The 8,103-nt window shown below is 30.0% G+C and overlaps 1 long non-coding RNA gene across 1 annotated transcript; it reads right to left on the bottom strand.

Moving 5' to 3' along the window:
- Positions 1-7,299: 7,299 nt before the first annotated feature.
- LOC106302490 lies at positions 7,300-7,851 on the bottom strand. The gene is made up of 2 exons (XR_001262447.1): positions 7,754-7,851; positions 7,300-7,659 (listed from the first exon to the last, which is right to left on the bottom strand). It is a non-coding gene; the product is annotated as an uncharacterized LOC106302490 (long non-coding RNA).
- Between the last annotated feature and the right edge of the window lie 252 nt (positions 7,852-8,103).

The following is an 8,103-nucleotide window of genomic DNA, read 5'->3' as shown; positions in this document are numbered from 1 at the left end:
TATTTCGACCCTAGAGTAGTTAGTTAGTTTTTTTTATCTAAAATAAAAAAAAATCCGACATTTATTACTTAATTAGGACTTAGGATCTAGTTAGGAGGAGTCTGAACAGGACTTGGTGGCTAAAACCATTAAGGCTTGATTCATAAAGATTCCAATAAAAGAATTCGAACGGGACTTGGAGGCGGCAATCTTCAAGGCTCGCTTCACAAAGAATTCTTGGATATAGGTCAAACATAAGTGAACATGGCTTGGTGGCAACCAACATTAAGTCTTGATTCATGGAAGCCTGTCCAATCTTGATCACTGATCCTGCAATGGAAGCAGACTTTGACTCAAGAGAGAAATTAGGAGCTAACTTTTACCTGCAGTTCCAGATACTTGTCTGAAAATCCTTGCATCCTGTGATCGACACTCCCAAGGTAAAGCATGCACTTTTATATTTATGATAAGAAATGAGGTTAGTAGAGGGGAATGTCAGACAAGATTTGCTGAGTTGTAAACTAGTTGAATTTGGTTGCTAAGCTAGGATATTGCATAATGTGCTTTTGTTATTAGGACTTTTTAGATGTGGTTTGCGAAATTGTAGAGGTGATGATTTCTATGTTTTAAATCTGCGAGTCTCTGCTATTTTCAAACCTCTTTTAGAGAGACTGTCTGTTTGTTTTGCTTGAGGACAAACAAAAAGGTAAGTCTGGGGGAGTTGATATACCATAGATTTGACCCATTTTCATCTATGGTATATAACTGTTTTACTATCTATATATTATATATTCTATCCTATTAGGTATGTTTTCAGCTTCAGCAGTATCTTGGAGTAAAGTGATGATTATGGAGCATTTAGGAGCTTAAAAGAGATTTCATCCGAGCTTACCATTAGAGGTCGATACGAAGAAGAAGCAATCGTTCGATGCACATCCAGTGCCGTCGATCGATACGGAAGAGAAGCCTCGATGATTGAAATTATTATCGATTGATGTACATCCTGTACCATCGATCGATGTCGAGACGCGAGATGCGCGACTTGGTTCCAGCCGACTTTAGACCAAAGGCTTCACCAAATTAAAAGATTACCCCTGACGAGTTTTTAACCTAATAGTTATATACTTGCCTAAGTATTAGGAGGCAAAGAGTTTTTGAGCCACCATGGTATTCTTACTTTCAGCGAGAGAGAAGAGAGAGTTTTAGGAGAGAAAATCATAGAGAGATTTGTGATTAGAACTCCATTGATTCATCTATTCTATTCTATGCAGTTTTTATCTATATTTTGTGTCATGAATTGATTAGCTATGTCTGAGTAGTTTACTTGTTAGATTCAGGGTTCAAATAGGTTAGAGGGATTAGCCCCAACTATAGATTTGCTGAATTGTGATATTCATTGATTGATTGTTCTTAATGCTTGTTTTAGCCTTGCTAACTAGAACATGAACCTAGGAATTTGCATGTGTCAAGCATCCTTGATCATCCTGTCCTGAATCTAATCTGTCATGCTAGGACTGCTAGAGAGGGCTAACCGCTGATCTAGGAGACTAGTGAGCATTATCAACCCGCGCCTAGGGCTTAGCTAGAAGCTATCGATCGATATTGTCTTATATTATCTTCTGACAATCGATCGATATTACGGAAGGTGTATCGATCGACACTTTCTTGTGATCAAAAGGCGACAGTTGAGATCCAAGATCTAGTTAGTTAACTGGTGAAACATTGACATCGCTGATCACTGTGATTAAGGAGTTGAGCTCTAATATATCATGCATGCAACTGTTTGGCATCTATAAGATTATAATCTCTAACACCTGAATGGAAACCCTGCATCTAATATCTTCCAATAAAGTTACACCCCCAATCTTCTTGTTAGTCGAGCAATAGACTTGCTCAATTAGGATTGCTATTTACTCTTAAACCATAAAACAACAAATACCTAGAATTAATAACCTGACTAGATTTAATAGGTTCCCTAGCTCCTTGTGGATTCGATCCCTAAGTACTGCAACTGAACCTCTTATTTGAGAGAGTAATTCACTATTTAGGATAATTTGAGTGATATCAACCTTGATGAAAACTACCGAGGAAAACCAAGACGATGCAAAATAAAGCAAATCTTGATGTTGACATTGTATTTCTTCTTTGCAAATAAACGTTTTGTTAGTTTGTGTGATATACAAAACCTTATATGTGAACATATATAAGTCTTTGAAATTTTTTTGTATGAAGATCCGGAAAAAGCTAAAAGTAAATTGACTGGTTGGTTTTATTTTCTTTCTATTCTAAAATATTTATTTTTAAAAGATTTTCCAAAATTTTATTTTTGTTTTTATACAACATATCACCACGTAAAATATCAATTAACCACAGCCATATATGATTTTTTTAATAAAACACCACAGCCATACATGTATTGTTGAAACATTCGATATGTAACTTAAATCACTTCAGCGATGGATAAGCTACCAATTTTGTTATTTACTAATTTCTCATAAATAGAAAAAAAAATATAAAATTTTAATAGATTAATTTATGGCTATTTTGAGAATATGATATGAATCTATTGGAATGGAACATTTTAATAGGTTCTATTTCATATAATATTTCTAAAAAATTTGATGTAAATTTTATAGATTAATATATAAATAAAATATTATCTTCAACATATGACAAATATAAAATTCGTTAATATATATCGTATCAAGATAGCATAGACTATTACTGAATATAACATTAGATAAATTACATATTTGACTAAAAATAATGCCAAATTTATTGGATATCAAAATGGCACATTTTAAGTGACAGTCACTTAAGTGCCAATATGCAACATAAATGTAATACGAGTAACAGTGTAACCATTATTGGAAGATTCATCTTAGAGTTAAGAAAAGTTTAAACTCATCATCGAATAATAACTAGGTGTTTTTTTCACCATGTGCATCAATATTTTAATATACATTTTGATTTAATTAAACATAAAAATTAGATAAAATAAATAATTTGGTTTACTTAAATTTAAATTTAAGAGTAGATATGTATATATTTAAAATTATAATCTTAGATAGATTTTTTATCTATTTCCTTCGGTTAAAATATAATAAATCAACTTGTATAAAATTAATATAAAAATTTGATATAAAAATTGTATAATTATCCAAAAGTAAAACTAAAACAGTTTTTCTGAAATTTGTAGATATATAAAATTAATTAATGATATTATGATTAAAATTTTATAAATTTGAAAAAGTTTTAGTAATAAAAATTGTATAATTATAAAAATAGAAATATATAATTTTTGAAAATTTTACAATCACATTATTGGAGGACTCCTTTTAATTTTTTTTTAAATCTCAAATTTTCCTCATGAATAACTTTGTTGATATCTAAAAAACCAACATTACCAACTTACCCTGTGAAATATATAAACACCAAATCATGTATTTTCAGTTATTTACAAAAAATAAAACTTAAAAACTTAATTATGAATTTATTTATTTTCTTTCTAAAACATATATAAATTTATTAAATGCAATTGCAGAAAGTCAGAAACAAAAAGAAAAACAATTTGAGCTCTTCAAAGAAATATAAAAAAATAGCAGACAACACTAGTAAACATGATTTGCTATTATCTGTCTATCTATGTTATTAAAACAGAAGTCACAACTCTTTTAAATGTGTGATATTTTTTAATTAGAGCTACTTTAAATATTTGATTGAATGTATCATCGTAGTAACCTAATAAATATCACGAAATCTTAATCTATGATTTTGTTTGTTTATCTTGATGCATGTTACTTTGAAACGCTGTCAAAGCTTGTAACTTTTCTCAGATCTTTTGTCTATAGATTTTTACCGAAGTCTTGTGAAGGATCGATCGAAGATTAGATTTTTGTGTGGTTGGAACCCTATTCATGGCGTTCTTCTGTGGATCAAAGATGAAAAATATGAATTTACAACCTTCGACAAAATACATCCATGTCTCTCAAGGAGATGATGGAATTTGATTACAGCAAGGATTTTGTCGTTTGTCCTAAGCCCAAACGTATCAGTTTACTCGCCAACAACGTCGTTCTCCCTCTCAGATTATTTATAAGGTAATACAAAAAGCATCCTTCTTTTTTTTTCTTCCCTTGTGATTAGAACCGAACATTAACCCTAACTTGGTTTTAATCTCAATTTGTAGTCAAACTGCTGATTTGTGTGATTTTTGGATATCATTCACATGTCTAATCATATCATTTTGAATAAATATCTTTCTCTGGTTTACTTGATGTATTGGTCTGCCTCAAAAGCTTTCCTTCAACTCAATACTCATTTTTTGTGCGTACCTTTCTGCAGGAGGATAATGGAACAATATCTCATCTGTATCATCATCGCAGTTATCAATCCTCATAGCCAGTCAGTCTCTATCTCAAGATCCACAGAGATATTAGGTTTACTAATCATCACTGTCTTACGAATCATCCCGGTGAGTACGTAAAAAACATCAGGAAGCGTAACATAACGAAATTAGACATTGTTTATAGACAGCCATTAGAAAAAGTTGTTTCATGATGGTGTTAAAACAGACCTTAAAAAAAACAAAGCCACGTTAGTCAGTGCATCAGATTTGCCGTTATCAATCCTCATTGTAGGTGTTGGAGACGCCGACTTTAAAGAGATGGATGTACAAGTCTATGTCTTCTAAAAAAAGGAAAAATATATTAATGATTCGTAGAACTGAGAGTATGATCTTTTGTGTAGACTGTATTTTTTTTTTGGAGGTATCTTATAGATACTACACCCAGATAGAGAACACCGTTTAGCGAGCGCAACAGGGTGATTAAATTCATGAGATACCATCAGTTGTATCTATAAAAAAATTGGCAACACAAAACGTTCTTCAGAAAGATAATGACGAAACCGTAGAAACTGTAGAACAAGATGATGATGATGATGATGATGATGATGAAACTGCTGCCATTGAAGATATGGAGAAGCCTTCTGTTATCAGTGACCAACCCAAGGAAACTAAAGATAGCAGGAGAAAATTGCAAAGTCAAAGGAGAACAAAAGAGGCAAAAAAGACGAGAAGTCTGAAAATGTCGAGGATCCATCTAAAGTAAGGAAGCAAAAGAAAACGAGAGCTAAATTGGAGATGAAAATTTCTGAAGCAAGCTAGGAAAGATTTTTCACAGCTCATATCAAAAACCATGAACTGAAAAAAAAATGCTTCGGACTGTCTTATATTTTTGTACTTGACAAAGTGTTGAATGAACATATAATGGTAAGAGAAAAAAGAGTTATGAGAGAGAAGTCGAATGAGAAGCAATGATTCAATGCCTTTGAATCAGACACTATCATCTATGCTCATAGGGAAGTCAAAGGTGCAATACATTGGCTTGCTATTTTCATATATTGATTCACGAACTATGCATAACATTAAAATCTAAAAACAGAGTGGACTCCATCGACAGATCTTATATGTTCAATTTTTTGTTGTTGCAAAAGTGTCTTTTATGTGTGAACTTGAGTTGGGTTTTTGAGCCGCTCACTAAGTTTCCTATCTTTCTCACATACAAACTGTAACAAATTGTGTATACTAAAAGTTCATATTATTTTATGTTCTTTTACATGAGTTCCTAACAAAGATGGATAACTCTTTCCTGTTTTATGTTCTTTTACATGAGTTCCTAACAAAGATGGATGACTCTTTCTTATGATAGAACTCAATCAACTCATATTTGAGATGGATGACTCTTCCTTCATGATCACTAAAACAAAAAAAAAACAGTAGAAACAAAAAAAACCATTGGCCATAATACTATAAAAGTTTTGTAAAAGGTTGGTAGTAGAAGGGAAAATTATAATATACCACACACGACAAAACATGTGATTGGTTGCATAAAGGCCCACCAGTTCTTTAATCATAATATCTTTTGATTTATTTTTTAAAATAGAAAATATATACATATTTATATGCAAAATTCTAACAAATCCGTTGAAAAATAAATTTATTATATTCAATTAAATATGATATTTATATAAGTCCATAAATTAATATATTTTGTTTTCATAAATATAAAATATATATGTTATAATATGTTGACAGAACGAGTTAACATTAGTAAAATGCTAATACAAATATAATAATTAACACATCTTAAACTAAATATACAAATAAATTAAATACAAATAAATTTCAAATATGTTGTTTCATGCATTATTTCTTTTAATAATCAAACAAAAATTCAGTAACATAAATATATAATAAAAAGCGACAAATACATGTGACAGTTTGAAATAATTGATTAAACTTCAACATATATATATAGCCATATCAGCATTTAAATATATGTTTAACGCTAAAAACATGCATACATTACGTTACTATCGAAGCTGAAGAGGATTTTTCTCATCCAATTTTATGTGAAAGAAACAAACTCAACCTTCTGAAAACAAAGTTGATACCAAGGGGACTTTCTGAAAACAAAATCATGTGATGCATTTCAACCTAATTTGTTTTGACCTGAAATCTGACTTGCGCCTTATTGGTTTTCTTGTGCGACAGCGATAAAAATATTAGGAAATAAATAACAAAAGGACCGTTGAACAAAATACAATCAATTGTATATCATTTTTCTAGGAGAGGATGCACATTTGGCGGATTCAAATGAGGACTTGAACAACAAATAAATACTACAGAAAGGTATTTATCAAAATTCATTTTTACTTTATTTATTTATTTCACAAATCAATATTTGTCTTTGTTTTATTAATTTATTTATTTTCCAATACAATATTTCTCTTTTTTTTCTTTGTGTACAAATGATTATATATATAATAATAAAATTGACTTACCCCTTTTCTACCGCATCCACGTACTATTGAGCATAAGACAATTAACGCCACGTGTCAGCTCAATAAACCCTCAAACAAAACAAATATAATATTATTTAAAAATCAGGTTTTTATGTGTCCTATTCAAGGTAATTGACAAACTCTTACAATAATACTTATTAGATTTTAGTTATTATTATGTTTTCAAACTACAACGATCGATGTGTTTAAATATCACAAATTTCATTCACTTATGTAACTTTAGACCAATCAACATTTGAGCTTTTTCTCTTTTGAATTTAGGGCAAACAAAATATATTAACTTATACATAAATATAAATATATGTTCTAATCTAAAAGAAGTAATCAAACTAAATTCAATTACAGTAGCATGATTTAAGCTAAATAAATTCAAAATAAAAAATAATTTATATTGAGAAGAATATATAACCTGTTGTCAAAAAAAAGATATCACCAAATATACCAAAGAATAACTTAATCGATTCAAATTATTATATCTGAAATTATAAACTTATTAAATACAATTGCAGAAAGTCAGAATTAACAATAAAAACAATTTCAGCTATTCGAAGAAAACCCAACAGTACTAGATGCTCCTCTAGAACATGACTTCCTATTTATTATTTTCAGTAATAATAATAATAGAGGTAAAAGAAAATTTAGAATATATAAGTATAGAAATTCTCTTCTGAAAAATTCAGAGGCGTTTGGGTTTACAAATCGCGTCACACTCCACTTTGCTGCCGCGGCACCTTCTCGGTGTTGTGTTGCAGCACCAATTAGAATTTGGTAATCTAGTGCATGTTAGTGCAGCTGCATCAACTTTTTTGACACCTGTATAAAAATTTCAAAATAAAACAGTTAAAATGATTATAGTTTTAATGATAATGATCATAAAGCATTGGAAAGTAAGTTATGTACGACATACATTCATGAAAAGTAGCAAAAAAAACCAAGACGATACAAAAGAAAGCAAATTTAGATGTTGACATTGTGATTTTTCTTTAAAACTAAACTTTTTGTTAGTTTGTGTTGTAGAAATCTTGTTAGTGAACATATATATAAGTTTTTGAAACTTTTTGTATGATGATCCGAAAAAAGCTGATATTAAATTGACTGATTAATTTTATATTCTTTCAATCTTAAAATGTTTATATTAAAAAATATTTCGTTTTATATTTTAATACTAATATATCACCATTTAAAATATCATTAACCACAGCCATATATATAAGTAACGTTGAAACATTCAATTTGAAGCTAAAATTGATTGGCGAC

Source organism: Brassica oleracea, chromosome C1 (assembly GCF_000695525.1).
Source record: "Brassica oleracea var. oleracea cultivar TO1000 chromosome C1, BOL, whole genome shotgun sequence".
Taxonomy (NCBI): domain Eukaryota; kingdom Viridiplantae; phylum Streptophyta; class Magnoliopsida; order Brassicales; family Brassicaceae; genus Brassica; species Brassica oleracea.
The sequence above is the reverse complement of the archived record's forward strand: the minus strand, read 5'-3'. Positions and strand labels throughout refer to the sequence as shown.